We start from the raw sequence: 18,299 nt of genomic DNA, 5'->3' as shown, positions 1-18,299 counted from the left end.
TGAGGAAATAAGACTCCAAATCCTGCCGTGTTCTGCTACTTCCTCATTCAAGTGTGCAGAAATGGTACAGGGAGCACCGACTGCGACGCGTGGCAAGATACTGGTCGTTGTTTGTGCTATTTTTTAAAAAAATCTTTATTAACAGCTTTCAAACAAACATTATTCGACAACATTTAAATTCATTGCTGACCACATTAAACCTTAGTCTAAAACATTCAGAGCATGAATAAACATCATAAATTGTCTTAAAATGAACTTATTTCATTTGAAAATACATATTTTTCAGAAGAGGCACTTGAGCCATTGCCCCACCTTCTTCTCAAAACTCCCACGCAGTAATGAATTGTGGGTAATACCCTTGCCCGAAGTCTGCATCGATGCAGACTTGGGCGAAGTGCCGATCAAAGGTGCAAAAGAGGCACGGTCACCTTCACCCGCAGCCTCAGACAGGATCGCACAGCCAAAGAGAGCAATGGTGAAAATGGGAGTGTTGGGATTGGGCTTTCTACATTCTCAAACAGGCACACCTGAGGTTTCCTCAAGAGAACGACCTACAAGGCATTCGTTCCTTCTAGAGATCACTCCCTCAGTCAGCAGCAGCTCAGGCGAGTCTTTATCACAGAACGTGTTCATATCAGTTTCTCTCCAGAGCATCACAGTCGGGATTCTGCAGGGTCCACCTCCTGGCTCACGTAGATTGGGGGAGTGTTTAGACACCAAGAAGAGCAGCTTGAGACTTTTCGACACGTTCTCTAACAGGAAAACTCATTTGTGCCTCTAAGCCTGCGTTTAGCACCTGGCTCTGATGCATCAGTTAGGTAACCCAGTGGTGCTGAGTTATACTGGAGGTGACACCCCATCAGGACTATAAATAGCTAGGAATTGCTCTCCAGGGAACCCAGTTTCAGCTCTCTCTTTTTCCTTTTTTTTGCAGGGAAACCAGCACCCTCCACTGTTGCATCATCTCCTTGACTTTCTGACTCCTGGAAATTGACAGCAGAAAACACAAGCTGCAGCGCTGCAACAGCTTTATGACAGCTGAAACCTCTGAGTCAGCATCTGTTAGGAGGCTCTGTTCACTTCAGGTCCAGTCTATGAGGCAATCCTTTATTACCATTTTACATAGCTCCTGATTTGATTGTAAATCATTTCAAACAAGAGCGCTGATTTAAAACTTTTTAATCAACACACACAGAAAATTTGTGATTTTAAACTATTCTTCAAACTCAAACATTTTAGAAATTATTACTGTTGGGGGAAATTGGTGAACATGTCCGCTTAGAAAATCTTTCTTAGAAAAAAAGATCAACAAAATAAATCAAAATCTTTAAAATAAACTAAATTGACATCAATTTATATATAAAAAAAGCCCAATCAAGTATTTTATCATTTATTGTTAAGCAGCAAAGTGTTTTTAAAGCCATACATTGCAAAATTTTCATATTTTAAAATCATTTTCTTGAGCCAGTGTGTGCTAAAATGCCCCTTTACATGGTTAATGAAATGTCCCTCAGACCCTCACAGTCCTCTGGGGCCAGAATACTGCACTTGCAACTTCAGAGTGCTGGTCTGGTCCTTGTTTGACTTAATCAAATTGAGCTGACATACCTGGCGCTGCAGCCTGCTTCCGGCACGTTTCCTGCATGTTTTAGATCATGAACACAACTGATTTGTTTAATTTAGTGATGAACCACTCCTGCAGACACTAATGAAGGCTGGGGAGACATTTCAGCTGTTAGATTAAGGTGTTAAAATGTTAAAAAGTAACCCCCAGTGATTGTGTGTCTTCTAACGAGTCTTTCGTTTTGTTTAATTTAGGAACGTTTTAACGGTTCATCATTCATTTATTATTTTATATGATTTAAGGTTTTGAACTATTTATTGAGTGTATGTTCATGAGGCCATACGAATCCTAAATAACCAGGGGAAATTAAAAATAAACAGAAAACAAAACCTCACAGACTTTAGTGTCATTTTGAACTCATGACTTTGGTTTTATTAGAAGGTGAAAAGTACCTCTCTTTCCTTGTTTTTATTTAAAAGGCTGTGAAAACATATGTCTTCTTACAGATTTATTCTGTTTTTGGTTTTTGGTCTAACTTATATGTTTTCAGAATATTAGAAGTGTCGTAATTTACGTTTTAAGAGGATGCAAGGTGTCTGTGATAACATGTATTAAGTTATCTGTGTGGAGGAAGTTTGTTCCACTCTTTGTTACAAAGTTGTTAACTGTTTAAGGTCAAAGGTCAATTACAGTAGTGGTCCTGATGCAACAACACAGCCCCAGACCTTCACACCGCCACCATCATACTGACTCTTGCCATTAATTTAACTTTTTAAACCATGTGGTGACTCATGGTTAACTCTGGATTTGAAAAGCGGAGGGACTACCTTTGTTACTCATTATTTAAAAACTGCATCGTTTATTTATTCAGGTTTGTCTGAAACTTGTTGAAATATTTAATTGTGCCAAAAACAGAACATGTGAGTTCTTAATTTTGCCTCGATAAGACTTGGTTTAGATTTTATTAGCTTTTTTAAATGCAAAGCTAATTTTAAAAATAAGAACCTTTAATAGTGACACCAGTGAGTGAAATAGCAAAATTGTTTTTATTTTTTGTTTTCATCAGTTGTGGCCTTGATTGTTTTTTCCTCTTTTATATTAAAAAAAAAATCTTTGATTAATAAAGAAATTCGGTAAAGAAATATGGGGTGCCATTTGTAAAGTCAAAAAGTCATAATCTAACAGCAATATTTTTGGTTATTTAGCATATCATAAGAGAAAAAAATTGGGAGTTCACTTTTTCGAAGTCATATTTTCATCATGTTATTCATACATTTATAAATGTTAAAGTTTCCAAATAAATATTTAGTTAGCAAGATAAATATTTAATTTGGAGTTAAATATTTATTTTGCAAACTAAATATTTAGGTCTGATCTAAATATTTAGTTTGTAAAATACATATTTAATTCACTAACTAAATTTTTAATTTACTAATTAAATATTTATTTTGGAACTAAATATTTAATTTGTAAATTAAATATTTATTTTCCGAAATAAATATTTAGATCCCAGCTAAATATTTATTTTGGAGCTAAACATTTAGTTTGCAAAATCAGTATTTGGGAAATAAATATTTAAGTCTGACCCAAAAATATAAACTATAGTGTGGAGCTAAATAACATCATGGAAAATAAATATTTAGCTGGGATCTAAATATTTCTTTGGAAAATATTTAATTTACAAATTAAATATTTAATTTAAATTTTAATTATTTATTTCCAAAATAAATATTTAATTAGTAAATTAAATATTTAGTTAGTGAATTAAATATTTATTTTACAAACTAAGTATTTAGATCAGACCTAAATATTTAGTTTGCAACATACATATTTAACTATAAATTAAATATTTAGCGTGCTAACTAAATATTTATTTGGAAACTTTAACATTTATAAATGTATGAATAACATGGTGAAAATATGACTTTGAAAAAGTGAACTCTCAATTTTTTCTCTTATGATATGCTAAATAACCAAAAATATTGCTGTTAGATTATGACTGTTTGACTTTACAAATGGCACCCCATAGGAAAACACTATAGTTTGAAATGAAGTAAGAATGTAAAAACAAAAATAACATTTCTTCCCGCTTAGCTGATTTATTGAATCCTTTTTGTGGGTTTTTTGCTCATGAAAGTTAAGTTATGCTTCACTAGTGACTAACTGCAGTAAATGATGCTTTGCTGCAATTATTGTTAACAATATTAAAGTTAGACGTAATTACCACTTTTATCTGAAGAAGCGCGTCTTTATCCCCGCTCCAGCTGCTGAGATCAAAGTTGACAGAAACGGGGATCCGTGCCTGCAACCCGAGCAATTAATCCGCGTATTTCCAGCAGAACACGTTTGCCGAAAGATTTGTGCGATAATCACACTTTCATTTTCCTCATACTCGACTCACGTGACCAGGCGCAAATGTTCACGTAACCAACGCAATTGCGTCATGAATATGCAAATTAGAACATTGTGACCTCTAGTAACCTCTGAGCAAGCGTCAGCAAGGCAGATCAGAACGCTTCATAGAAGCACGTGATCATAAGCTTTGATACGTCATACAGAGAACATCATTTCTTACTACAAGTCATTGTTGGTCAGAGCACTCGACGCGATTTTAAAATGCAATACGATATAGAAGAATACAACTGGGAGTTGAAAAACAAAATAAGCCAAACTGAGAGAGAAATTCAGAAAGTGAAAGATGAAATTTCAGCATTTAGAGAAAAATCTGCTTTTGAGTATAAAATACGAGAAGCCAAACATGCAGAAAATATGCAACAGAGAGGCTTGAAACATGATGCAGAAATGAAAATCCTCCATCAAAAGATTTCTGCTCTAAATAAACTCGTTTTAGAGAATGACAGTCGAATAGCAGCGCTCAGAAAGGAAAATGACAACCTGAGCGTTTACAGAAAATTAAAAGAAAAACGCGAATTTGACACAAAAAAGATTGAGCGACCTCCGAACAGACCTGAGACTGATAGAGAAAGGAAGATCAGCCAGTTACATAAAATGAGTCAGCTAGCTTTGAAGGACGCCTCAACACAAAGTAATGATGGAAAACAGGCTGCATTGGGAAAAGATAATGCTAGATATAATATTTTAATTCAAGAAAAGATGCGTTTTTGTGAAAACATGACAGGGGAACTAAAGAAAACAGACGAGAAATTATTAAAGGTAGATGAAAAAATGGCTGAACTCAGGCACATCAGAAGGCTGCAGTAAAGTGAGGATGATTTGAAACAAGAAAGGGAAGAAGCTTTTGTGTTAAGATCTTTTAATCCAGAGACGAGAAGAATAATGAATTTATTTCCCAGGGAGGTACCGATCTCTCAACCAAAAGAGGCTGATGTAAAGAAAAAAGTTAGAGATCCAATGAGTTGGTTACGGGAATAAGAGGGTTAATCCCACAGTGGGGGTGTCATTTTTAAACACAGATGAGGGGAAAGTGTCGAAGGGGCATGCTAGCTCAGGCAAATAAACACGAGCTAAACTTTCTAGGGTCATGGGTCGGGTTGGGGTTGGGAGAGATAAGGCTGAAAGAGAGATGCTAGATCTTACCTTACTGACTTTGTCTCTGCGACACCAGGTTGGAGTAATAGACAACCCTCGCATCTCTGACTACAGAGTTAACGGATGTCAGAAGGTGGACGGGGAGACGTGTTTTCATACACAGGCTGCAAATGCTGTAATTGAGCATGGGAGTTTACTGCAGGAACTGATCTGGTTCTGAAAGGACAGATGTTGTCCAGAGTGGAGAGGCAATACTCGTTAACCTGAGAGGTTAATGATGATAAAAGATAAATGACCCGCTCTTTCTAACACCAGCTGAAAGCTCATTCACGCAGAGTCTGCCTCTCAGGGGCCACGCCCACAGGGCCAGCCTTTCTGGATGTGGGTGGTGTGTCTCCCCATGAGCCTGGGACAACAGGTCCTTGCAAAGCGGCAGTTGCCATGGGGAACCTCACAGGAGTTGGAGGATTTCCACCAATCAATTTTTCCCCAGCCACTGTGGGATAGTTAGCATGGCTAGTTAGTTAGTTAGTTAGTTAGTTAGTTAGTTAGTTAGTTAGTTAGTCAGTTAGTCAGTCAGTCAGTTAGTTAGTTAGTTAGTTAGTTAGTTAGTTAGTTAGTTAGTTAGTTAGTTAGTAATGTGGCTCAAAAAGCTGAGTGCACCCCCACAAATGTCATCAAAATGACTGACTCAGACAATATCAGCCTCAACCCAAGATGTAGTTAGCTAGTATCTCAGTTAGTTAGTTAGTTAGTTAGTTAGTTAGTTAGTTAGTTAGTAATGTGACTCAAACAGCAGCATGCATCCCCACAAATGTTCCATCAAAATGGCCGGCTCAGCCAACATCAGCCTCAACCCAAGTTAGTGGGATGTGTATCTCCCCATGAGCCTGGGACAACAGGTCCCTGAGGAGCAGCAGTTGCCATGGGGAACCTCACAGGAGTTGGGAGATCTTCACCAACCAATGTTTCCCCGGCCACCGTGGTGCTATTAGGATCATGGACAGGCCCTGCTCCCTCCCTAAAGACTAAGGGAAGGACTCACACAAACACATACACATACTGACACTCACAAACTCATACACATACAAGAGGCTGTGGCTACAACTTAAGACACACAACAGAGATGCAGACAAAGGACACATGAGGGCGCTAAGAGAACACAAAAGGAGAACCTGGAGTGGGAACTGGAGGAGCTGGGGAACAAAGGGACACAGAACATGACACTTCTATCTCTAATAACCTAGTGAATAACTTCCCTCAGTCCGTTTCTAATTATTCAATCAACTTGCAAAAGCAAAACTTCATGAAGTTATTTAAATTTTTATCTTATTGTTAAAAATCAAATGTTATTTCCTAAAAATCTTGTCATCTTTCGACTGTAGCATTAAATATTCTTAATAACTAGAAATGTAACATCTATAAAGCATCAAATCAAATAAATCTGACAAATAAGGGAAAAATGTCTGTGTTTATGTCCCCATCTTCACAGATTTAACAATTAGTCTTAGATACATTCAATTGTGGTGAACTGTTTATTTGCGTTTTATACAAACAATTGTCTGACATGTAAAATAGTAACATTTAAAGTTTGGATGTAAGAGGTGAAAATAAAGATTTTAAAAGTTCCAAATCTCCCAGTTGCCCCTCCACCTTCTACAGGTAAAAATTACTTCTAGTTATACATTTATTAGTTGGATTTGACTGAAGATTTGTGTTTTTTTTATCTGAGATTATTGTTTTTATACTTTTATTAACTGATTCAATTATGTCCTCCCACTAAAACTGACACAACCATTTCTTCAGGTCAAACACCTCCAGATCTTTTTCTGAAGACAGTAGGATAAAGACCAGTGCTGACCACTGAGCAGGAGACAGTGTCTGTAGAGAGACGTCCTGAACTCAGAGACTGTTGGATCTCCTCCACCAGACAAAGATGATTCAGTTCATTCAGACAGTAGAGCAGGTTGATGCTTGTCTCCGCAGACAGACTCTCATTGAGCTTCTTGTTGATGTGATCAACTGTTTCCTGATTGGATCTGCTTCCTGTCTTCCCCAGCAGGTCTTTTAGGAGAGTCTGATTGGCCGGCCGGGACAGACCAAGGAGAAAGCGTCCAGGTGTCCATTTGGACTCTCAAAGGCCTTGTTCACAGCACTCTGATAGAGATCATTTAGATTTGGACCGCTGAAAAGTTTAGACCACAGAGAATGTTGCTGTTTGTCTTCCATTAGATTGACACCAGAGCTGATGAAGGTCATATCGACATGCAGAGCAGCCAGAAACTCCTGAACACTCAGGTGGATGAAGCAGAAGACCTTTACCTGGTACAGTCCTGTCTCTTCTACAAAGATCTGTGTGAACACTCCTGAGTACACTGAGGCTGCTCTGATATCGATGCCACACTCTGTCAGGTCTGATTCATAGAAGATCAGGTTTCCTTTCTGCAGCTGATCAAAAGCCAGTTTTCCCAGAGACTCAATCATCTTCCTGCTCTCTGGACTCCAGTGTGGATCTGCCTCAGCTCCTCCATCATACTTGACCTTCACTTTGGCCTGAACAACCAGGAAGTGAATGTACATCTGAGTCAGGGTCTTGGGCAGCTTTCCCCCATCTTTGTTTTTAAACACCTCCTCCAGAACTGTAGCAGTGATCCAGCAGAAGACTGGGATGTGACACATGATGTGAAGGCTTCGTGATGTCTTGATGTGGAGGATAATCCTGATGGCCTGCTCCGCATCTCTGAATCTCTTCCTGAAGTACTCCTCCTTCTGTGGGTCAGTGAACCCTCTGACCTCTGTTACAATGCCAACACACTCAGAGGGGATCTGATTGGCTGCTGCGGGTCTTGTGGTTATCCAGAGGCGAGCAGAAGGAAGCAGGTTCCCCCTGATGAGGTCTGTCAGTAGAACTTCCAATGAGGAGGACTCTGTGACATCAGTCAGGATCTTACTGTGGTGGAAGTCCAGAGGAAGTCGACACTCATCCAGACCATCTGAGATGAACACGACCTGGAACTCTTCAAAGCTCCTGTTATTTTTGGTTTCAGTGAAGAAGTGATGAACAAGTTCCACCAAACTAAACTTCTTTTCTTTTAGCACTTTCAGTTCTCTGAAGGAGAACGGAAACATGAAGTGGATGTTCTGGTAGGCGTTGTCTTCAGCCCGGTCCAGAGTGAACTTCTGAGTTAAGACCGTTTTGCCAATACTAGCCACTCCCTTTGAGATCACTGTTCTAACAAGTTCGTCTCTCCCAGGTGGGAGTTTGAAGAGGTCTCGTCTGATTGTCGTTTCTAGTTTTTTTAGTTTCCTGGACGCCACTTCAATCTCTCTGATCTCATGTTCATTGTTGACCTCTCCAGTCCCTCCCTCTGTGATGTAGAGCTCAGTGTAGATCTCATTCAGATGTGTTGGGTTTCCTGCTTTAGCAATCCCCTCAAACACACACTGGAACCTCTTCTTCAGGCCAGATTTAAGTTTACGTTGACTAAATGCAACACAACATAAAGTATGTCAGGGTGTATTTTATGTAAGTACACGGGAAACTTGATACTTCTGCAAATAACTTGTTTGATTAATCTTTGTACCTGTTTGCAGATGGTCAGCCAGCTGGTCCTGCTTCATTCTTTTGAGGAAGTGTTATGGGAAACTTTATGTTAATTAATTCTTGATCATGGACTCAATCAAATGAATGTAAATGTATTGTTCTATGTCTCTTTGCATGACACACACACACACACACACACACACACACACACACACACACACACACACACACACACACACACAATCTCTCTCTCTATCTCTTTTATCTCTTGGTATAAATAAACTCTGTGACCTGTTGTTTGGGGCATTTTGCCACAGTTATAACTGTTTGACGTGTCTGCTCATTGTCTCCTTCTCTCTTCACTATAGGAAATGGGTTATTGATAAACATATTGATAAAATCCATGACATTTTTTGGTCATTCAAAAGCCATAGTAAATCATCTTTACTTCCAGGTTTCCCCCTTTACATTACCTAAAACTAAAAAACTCAAATGAAGAAAACAGTCATTGTCCAGATGGTCTAATCTATTTTTACTTTCTTTATGAAGCTCCATGGCAGCCATGACACCTAATAAAAACATGATTTCTCATGTACTTTACTGGTCTTTGTAAAACGTCATTCTCCTATAAAATGAAAACAATTGTAAAACATGAGTTTTTTAAAGTATAAACATTTAAAAAAATCATGATTTATATGATTATTTTGGGATTTATTACTTTTTGTTGATCTTTACAATTAGTCGACTGTATTGTATGTTTCTGAGTTTGTCAGGTGTGTGTGTGTGTGTGTGTGTGTGTGTGTGTGTGTGTGGGTGTGTGTGTGTGTGTGTGTGTGTGTGTGAAAATAGTGAATGTCACCCATAAACTGAATCTTAAAGCTGCTTTCCATCAGTGGAGGAACTCACCTCCACACTTGACTCATTGATTCTGTCAGCATATTTATCGAAGCCTCAATAAAAGCTAATTATTCCATTTTTCTTTTTCAAAATTTTCCAGCCAAAAAGGAACCGTCTCTATCCTGGATGACATCGGCAGCATGTTTGACGACTTGGCAGACCAACTGGATGCAATGCTCGACTGATCTCCAGCCCCCCTCCCCCTGACCCATCCCTCATGACATGTAGGTGTGTGAGAAGACGGCGCTCCCAAGACTAAATGCTGGCGCTTTGGGGAGCTCGCGTTTGAGCGTCTGGCCCTCCCATGTTAAGTGCTTCCTGAGTAGCCTTGAAGAGGGAGTCCTCTTTATCTGGTGCAGTAGCTCTGGCTCCTTCTCCTGATGCGAGGAAGCTGCTCCCACACAACCTCTGACCTCTGCAGCCCAGCGCGTTACCTCCACCCAGCCTCAGACTGCTGCGTGGACCGAGAAGCACAATAATTCATCTCAACACAAAAAAGGCTGGCTTAGACAAACTTTCGGGTGCAGTCTTACGAAGAAACTAAGCACACTAATTGTCTCAAAGGCAAGTAGACGGAGAGATGAACAAACACGACACGCTCTGATGAGGATTTTTAAAAGCACACTGAAACACAGACCGCTCTCTTTGCGTCCGTCTCTCCTCTAAAATATCAAAAGGATTCATTTTTCCAGATGCGTCGTAGCCTCTGTTTCTCCTCTGTACGAGTGGAGGCCAGTGGTTCGCTGGACTTCCTGACCCGCATGTCGTCTCTTCTCACGTTGTTGTTGGTGCTCTTGCTGTTATTGTTGGTGTTGTTGTTTCGAGCGTGTGCGTAGTCCCTGCTTTTTGCTCATGTCAGTGTCCTCCTGCTCGTACAGTACGTAGTTACGCTAAGGATCAGACCAGCTATGAATTCTTAAGACACTTGCACATAAATCAGATCGCCGGTGTTCATCTCTACACATGAAGGTTTTATGCTTGATGATAATAAGAGACCAACACTGACAAAAAGCACACATGAGGCGCACAACAGTGATTTCAAAAATATATTTCTTTACATTTCAAGGCTTTATATAGCCCACCCAATCAACATTCACAAATACCATAAATCCTCTAATGATAGCCTGTATTTAATTAACTGCCAGGTATCACAGTTTGGCCGGTGTCGGAGTCGGCGGAGGTGAATAATGGCCCGGTTTTTTTTATTGTGGCCAGGTGGAATGTGGTAACAAGCAAGTACGGGGGGGCGGTTGTGTCATCCGTCTCACTTTTGATTTGCCAGTGATAGACCGCGAGGGTAACTTTAACCATGGCAGGTGCGGAGACAAAGAGGAGGCGAAAATTTGATATCAAGTTCAAAGAGAACGTGCTGATTATGCTGCAGAACACTCTGGGGAGCAATAGGGGTTGTATGAACTAGTCACTAGTCGACTTCACCGCTCTATAGTGACTTTTTATGCCCGTCATCAACTAGTCGCTGTCATGTGATAATGACCGGCAAGATGCAGTCCTCGGAAAAGACAGCAGCCTGCTGTCAGAAGGTGAGGAGCTCCTGCACGTCTGGAGACAACGCGCTGTGCCAGAGCATCTGTACTGACACCCGCCGTAAAACGGTAATTTAACCAAATTGTGACGTTTACCCTCTTGCAATTTAACCTTCCCCTCACCCCCATCCTAACCTTAACCAGCTTGTGCATGCAAAGCTCTGATTGTTGACGCGCTCCAGACATCTGTGTCCTGAGCACGGCCACAGTAACATTATCAAATTAGGTGTCGCCACCTCAAAAACTAATTTAACACGCGATCGTTCATGTCGGCTCATTTCCTTTTATGTTTTCTGTCTTTTATGCTTTTATTTGTGCCTGATGCGTTTCGCTGCTGTGGATCAGGGCGAATCACCTGTTTTGTCCTCGGTGACGCACCTCACTGATGTGGCCGGCGAGCACTCCGCTGTTTTTGCGGTCGGTAGATCTTTTAGAACTGCAGTTCAAAGGTAACTCATAAGGTGAATATATATGAACCCAGGTAGCAGTTTCTCTTTAGGATTGAGAGGAGATGCAGGAAGATAATAAACAGATACAGGACAGAAAAATAGTCAAATAAAAACAAGTTATTTTTTGTACCTGGTGGTTGCAACAAACAGACGCCATTGAAGGTAATCAGAAGTGAGGAACAGAAAATGAAATAATTATTTTAATGTTTAGAGCAGCAGGAACTCTGAGAGGCTGCAGGCGCATCAGTGAGTTTGCGGCCACTGTGCAGGGGGAGGGGAGAGGGCTGAAGCAGAAACTACTGTTGTTAAAAGAAATGTGTTTAACTTTGAAAATGTGGGCGCAATTTTAATTGTCAAAAACTCCAGCGAACCATTAGTTCATTTTACTCAAATAGAAATTGAGGCCTGCCTCTAATACTGGCCCTCCTTCCAATAAAGGCCTGGAGCTTGATGAGCTTGAGTCAAATACAGGCCCGGGCCTGTATTAGAAGATTTACGGTAGGTTTAAAACAGGCGCTCCTAAAGCGCCCTCTAGTGTTTGGTTAGTAAAATTGCCTTTAATCAACTTAACCTCCTTCTCGTCTTCCTCTTTTATCACAATTATTTCTAAATTTGGTGTTTATTCTGCAAATCTCTGTGCCTTCGTATTTATCTATTCCTTTTGTTTAACAGCTTCATGATTTCTTTGACAACGCCCCTTTGTGTCAGTGATGTCCGAGTGATTTAACCCTAAAAGTTAACCCCCAAATGTCTGCAACCTTCTGTAACTACTGCAAAGCCTTGTATGAGCTAATATAAATACATAAAATAACAAAAAAATCTGGTAAGCTGTAATAAGTTGGCTTCACTCCTCCCGACGCCCCCAGTTTTCAGTGTTTTCCCTTCATATAAGCCAAGGCGGTGGATCAGCCACCAGTTTTCATCCTAGTGAAAAGTCCACTTGTATTTTTATGCTCTTTAAAACAAAGATCTATTTGAAAGACAGATAGTTCTATGTGAATAATAACAACTATGATGATAATCAAGAGGAATCTAAATGTTGAGTTGAAATGATCTGAGCCTGTACATTTCTGTTGGAGTTCTGGATGTGTTGTGACGGCTGTTGTTCCACGGTCAGGTTTAGGTTGCCTTTCTGCTGTGACGATACATTCCTGTACAGTTGTGATTAGAATAAATGTATAAATTAAACCTCGCTTTGCCTTTTTAATGCTTCATGTACGGCAATGTGCATTTTGTCTTGGGGCTGATTGGAGAAATGTAAAGGACTTCCTGCTACAAAAGCACATGTTAAAGGGGACGTGTTACGAATATATTTTTAAAGTTAGAACAATTTTGTGGTCTATACAAAACAGGAAAATGAAGATTTTTGCACAAAACCCCTTTAAGCAATCTCACCAGCTCTTTTTGACATTTTCAGTACATTTAAGAATACACGCTTGCTGGATCACAGGAGACTGGGTTTCCAGGTTGCTGGAGGACTGGAGGAGCTGAGCACGGAATAGGGAGCAGGATCCGGTAAGGTAAGGTCAATATGGAGTGGACAGCCAGGGAGCGGCTGGGAGACAGCGGGACTGGTCCGGTAGGTTGCAGGACGGTGTGAAAGGTGGTGGTAGAAATCTGGAGAAGAGGCAGCTTACAAAAATCAGGCAAGCTTGGAAAAACTCACAGGAACCAGCAATCTGGCTAGAAGTACGACTTGGACGATATCTATTCGGATTACTCAGTAATCAGGCTCGGGAGTCGTAGATACCAAAGTTGAGTTAATCATCCAGCGAATAAAGATGTCTCCCAGCAGCTTATATGTCCCTGGCCAACTGATGAGCAGATGGGCTGCAGCTGGTCCACTCCTTGACACGCCCACCTGCAGGAGAAGCTCAGAGAAGGTTTAGCAGAGAGAGGAGGACTCACCCCAGACCATGACACCAAGATAACTTAAAGTGATACTTTACAACTTTTTCGTATTTTGAACTCATTTTCTTGAGCCAGCATGTGCCAAAATGACCCTTTACATGGTGAATGAAATGTCACTCAGACCATCACCGCTCTGTGGCCAGAATACCACACTTGCAACTTCAGATTGCCGGTCAGGTCTGTTGGAGTTAGTAGAGCTGATATGCCTGGTTCTGCAGCCTAACCCCCGGGTTTCCACAGGAGCCATCAGCAGCACGTTACTGCAGCAGCACGTCTTGCTCACGTAAACTGCTGCCTGACCCTTCCCACGAGACGCTAAGCAGCAGGGGAGCAGCTGTCACCGACAGAGCACGAAGTCACACGAGTGACTTCGTCAGTAAACACAACAACAAGCAGGAGAAAACTACAACATGGCTCCAAAAGGTTTGTGTTTTATGTTCTGTCCGTTTTATAATCGCCAATACGGACCTGAAAAACAAAGGAGACCGCTAGCTAGGTGATAACTTCTCACGGGGCCGCACAGTTAGTAACTTTTTTTAAAAGTAAAGCAACCGGAAGGCAGTACGTTTCTTTATTCTGAAAATCTCGGGAGCTTCGCTCCATTTCCGCGTCCGATTTCCTGTCTTTTCTTCCCCAAAAATGTTGAACTTGACCCGTTTCAGAGGCGTCGCACGTAGAAAATAGAACCGGCGCGTAAAGGCTGCGACATGCTGCTCCTGAGACGTGGCTGACTCGCACTGCTGACGGCTGCTGACGGCTCCAGTGGAAAAGGTTCTGTTGACCACAGCGGCTCCTATCAGCAGCTATGACGTGCTGCTGCAGTAACGTGCTGCTGACGGCTCCTGTGGAAAGCCGGGGTTAAGGTGCTTTTCCAGGAACACTACTCAGGACAACTCGGACCGATGCAGTTCAGCCCGACCACGGTTTCCAAGGGCACGCTTTGGTATTTTCTCCCCTATTTTTACTCCCTGCTCCATTGAGGTACCTGGCAAGGCTGAGTTGGGCCGGTATCGTGATTCTGGCCGCTGATTGGCTAGGGGCTTCATGGAGCTGGCGTGGGAACAAAACTGCTTTCAGATGGGCTGACTCAAACCACGCTGTACAGAGCTGTTTTAGGCTGAGTAGTGCTCCTGGGAAACCACCCTCAGTGTCTACATGAGTGATTCATCACTAAATTGAACAAATCAGCAGCAGCAGCTCCTAGATGTTAGTACTGGGTATGGAATGGAATATGATTTAAAATATAACTCGAGCAAAAGTGTTGTTCTAATCTACAGAACCACCCAGGATAAAAGGCTTAATTTTCCTGTGTTTAAGTTGTCCAGCAACAGTCTTGCAGTCTGTGAACAGATAAAATATCTTGGACACTTTATCACAGCCAATATGAGCGACGATGATGATATTTACAGGCAGTGCTGCAAGCTATATGTGCAAGCAGACACCATTGCACGCACATTCAGCTGTTGTTCCACACCTGTTAAAGTGGCATTATTTAAAGCATACTGCACACCACTCTATACTGCACATCTGTGGTCATTCTATAAAAAGTCTAGCTTGCACAGGTTACAAGTGGCATACAATGATGCAACGAGAATCCTCCTCAAAATTCCCAGGGGAGGCAGTGCTAGTCAAACGTTTGTTTCTGTGAGCGTGTGCACATTTAAGGCACTTCTAAAAAATTTAATGTTCAAGTTTATGAGACGGCTGGAAGAGTCTTCCAATATAGTTGCACTCTCAAATCCCACTGTGAGCTGCTCTCGTTATATGTCTAGGCTGAGAATGCACTGGTTAAAATGTTTGGGTGGATTTATCTCAACTAGTTAGTTTTGTTGTCCCTTACCTCCACTGCAGTTATATCCTGTGATTTTATACAGGCTTTTATTGGTATTAATGTTAATCGGTATGCTTTCTTTTCTTGTGTTTTTCTTGTATCTTTTTCTTTTATCTGTACGGACTTTAAGTCTGGCAATAAACATATTATAAATCAGCTGCGTTCATGATTTAAAACATGCAGGAGATGTGCTGGAAGCAGACTGCAGCTCCAGGTATGTCAGCTCAATATTTGTTTAAGTCCCAACAGAGCCAACTGCCAGTCTGGAGTTGAAAGTAGAACATTCTGGCCAAAGGGGTGCGATGTGTGCTGGGTGGCTGTTCATTAACCCTCTAAAACAGGAGTATTCGATTCCGGTCCTGGAGGGCCGGTATCCAGCAGGTTTTAGTGGTTTCTCTGCTCCAATATGCTTGATTCAGTGGTTTAATCACCTGTGCAGCAGTTCAGGCTCTGCAGAAGCTTAACCCCATAAATTTCCAGCGCAATGGGGTTTTGTCCCTCGGGCGGGACGCTGGAATGCTAAGGAGTTAATCGCCTGCTGGTTGAAATCAGGTGTGTCGAAACGGAGTTAAAACTAAAACGTGCTTGATACCGGCCCTCCAGGCTGGGAACTTCATACCACTGCTGTTAACGGCCATTTTAGCACACACTGGCTCAAGAAAAATTTAAAATATAAAAATTTCATATCATGGCTTTAAAATGTGTGTAGGACTCCGACATAGGGTTCAGACGTTTTGCTGCAACTGTAAACACAATTTTCTGTAATTATTGAATATGAAGTTGATTAAAATACAGCTAATCACGACGTACTAGCGGCATGAGCTGCCCTGTAAGACATCTTTTTAGTGACGTATGACAAACAGCTCTTCACTGTTTAGAAGAATTTAGATTTTTATGATGATTTATGACAAAATTCCTTAAAATGAATAACTGAACCTAGTTTATCTTTATGTAGATGGTAAAGTGTAGTGAAACAGCGTTAGTCTCAGTCGGCATAAGCAGCAGGGCCCTGCAGGGAATCGAACCCCGTCTCATTACTGAGAGTTCCGTTACCAGAGCCTTTTGCTTTGGGCGACCGGAGACGGTAAAGCAAAACCTGCATCAACAAAGCATTTAATGTTGGAACATAAATTCTGTCTTGAAGCAGGAAAAAAGAAACCGTCAGACTAAAAAATTATTTCTAATTAAATTCATTTTAGTATTTTATAAACGTTTTACAGATTTAGAGCCTCCTTTGACTTTTATGCTTTTCGTTTACTTCTCGTTCTTTTACGATGTTTATCCGTTCTTTAGTCGCGGTCAAACGCATCGTAATTTTGTTCTGCGGTGAATCTTAAAGTTATGTTGAATGTAAATAATCTGAGTCTTCATTGCTTTAATCATTTACATGTTTAGACTATATTTTATTAGCCTTTAATATTTTAGTATTTATTGTATAACTTTTGTAAAGAGCTATTTTTAAACGCGTGCACATTTAAACACTAAAACCTTTGTTTGCTCCGTCTGTGTCAGAGCTCTGCTGTTCAGCTCCTTCCTGGTTCCTGCAGGACCACAAAGCCCAGAGAAGCTAAGTCCAGCAGGACGTGAGGACACAAACAGACACAGAGAGCTCCTCCTAAACCTGGAATCAAACTTTTCTACACATTATTTAGAACAGTTTCTTGTGACAGAACAGTTAGTGAAACAGAAAGGACATGATGAAGATGATGTTATCGTCCTTGTCTTTCATACGGATCAAAGATCACCCCAGCTTATGCTCATGTCACCAAGTAGACGTCCCATTCCTCACTAAGACCTGCTCTATCTGCTCTACCAGATTATCAGGAGCATCACTGTAGTTGTAGTTTTGCCTCCATCTTCCTGCCCTCCTTGGTCTCTTGTTTATCTTCTACTACCTCTCACCATCCATCTCAGGTGGGATCTTGTTTGCTCCGATGGCCTCTTGTGTTCCAGGCTTACATCTTTTAGTGAACGTTAGAATATCATGTACTAATATATATGCATGTGGGTGTGTGTGTGTGTGTGTGTGTGTATGATGCTAAACCAGACTGCCTGCTCCATCAGATGAAAGGAAATCCTCTCAGAACCCAAATAAAATAGAAGATTTAGCAACCAGACACAAAAGCCCAGGTGAAACCGTCCACATCAGCATCTCCAGTTCTACCAGCTCTAAAAACACACTTCTTAAATAATAAAACACTAAACTCAGCCAACGGATGAAGACGTCCTGGTGCCAGATGCTACCTAAGACATCACCAGTTCAGCTGACTTGATAAAACACTTGGTGACTAAAACAAACATCTGGTGACCTGGTAAAAAACAGTCCTGGTGCAACAAGCTACCTGAGACAAACCTTTCCAGTCGACCAGCTCAAGAAAGAAAGAAATGATCTTCAGTGGCGCTGCACTGGAAGAAAAAGATATGTCTAGTCCGAGTCAGAGTCCTCCGAGTCGTCCCATCTTGGTCTCTTCGGTGGGATGTACGGGAAGCGCTCTCCAGTCCTCTTCTGGCTGGATCCAAGGACCGAGGTAGAAGGACTGGGTTCTTCTACATCCTGGACCTCTTCAGCGCTCCCGTGGGCAGGCCTGGGATCTTCTGGAAGCTCTTCCGGTGGGGCCGGAGGAGCTACCGCCAGCCAGAAGTCTTCTGGTGGTGGAAGCTGCTGGTCTTCATCGCCATCCAGAACTGAGCTACCATAACCAGAGTCCACACTAGAAGCCATAAAATCTTCTAAAGCTGACCAATCTGAGCTACTGTCAGTCTCCTCCAACTCCTCATCACTACTCAGACCCTCAATAGCAAACTCTGCCTCTACTGGAGGAGGCTGACCATGACCCACAAACACCACATCATCATCAGGAATGTGAAGGGCTGGGTACCTACCTTAATCTTCATCGAGAATCCGGATGACCTCAGGGACCCCTGCAGTCACGGGACGCTCCACGATGAAGATGCCTGTGAGGACAAAACAAGACACATTAAATCCACTTGTGTCATAAAACAGTTATGAAAAAGCTACAATGACTTGTTTACAAGAGATGTGTGTCTG

At 41.4% G+C, this 18,299-nt stretch overlaps 1 pseudogene; it reads right to left on the bottom strand.

Moving 5' to 3' along the window:
* Positions 1-6,081: 6,081 nt before the first annotated feature.
* On the bottom strand, positions 6,082-8,695 carry LOC129157116 (protein NLRC3-like; annotated as a pseudogene).
* Positions 8,696-18,299: the final 9,604 nt, after the last annotated feature.

This window comes from Nothobranchius furzeri, chromosome 2, assembly GCF_043380555.1.
Source record: "Nothobranchius furzeri strain GRZ-AD chromosome 2, NfurGRZ-RIMD1, whole genome shotgun sequence".
Lineage (NCBI taxonomy): Eukaryota > Metazoa > Chordata > Actinopteri > Cyprinodontiformes > Nothobranchiidae > Nothobranchius > Nothobranchius furzeri.
Note: the sequence above shows the minus strand (reverse complement) of the source record. Positions and strands in the feature narration are given on the sequence as shown.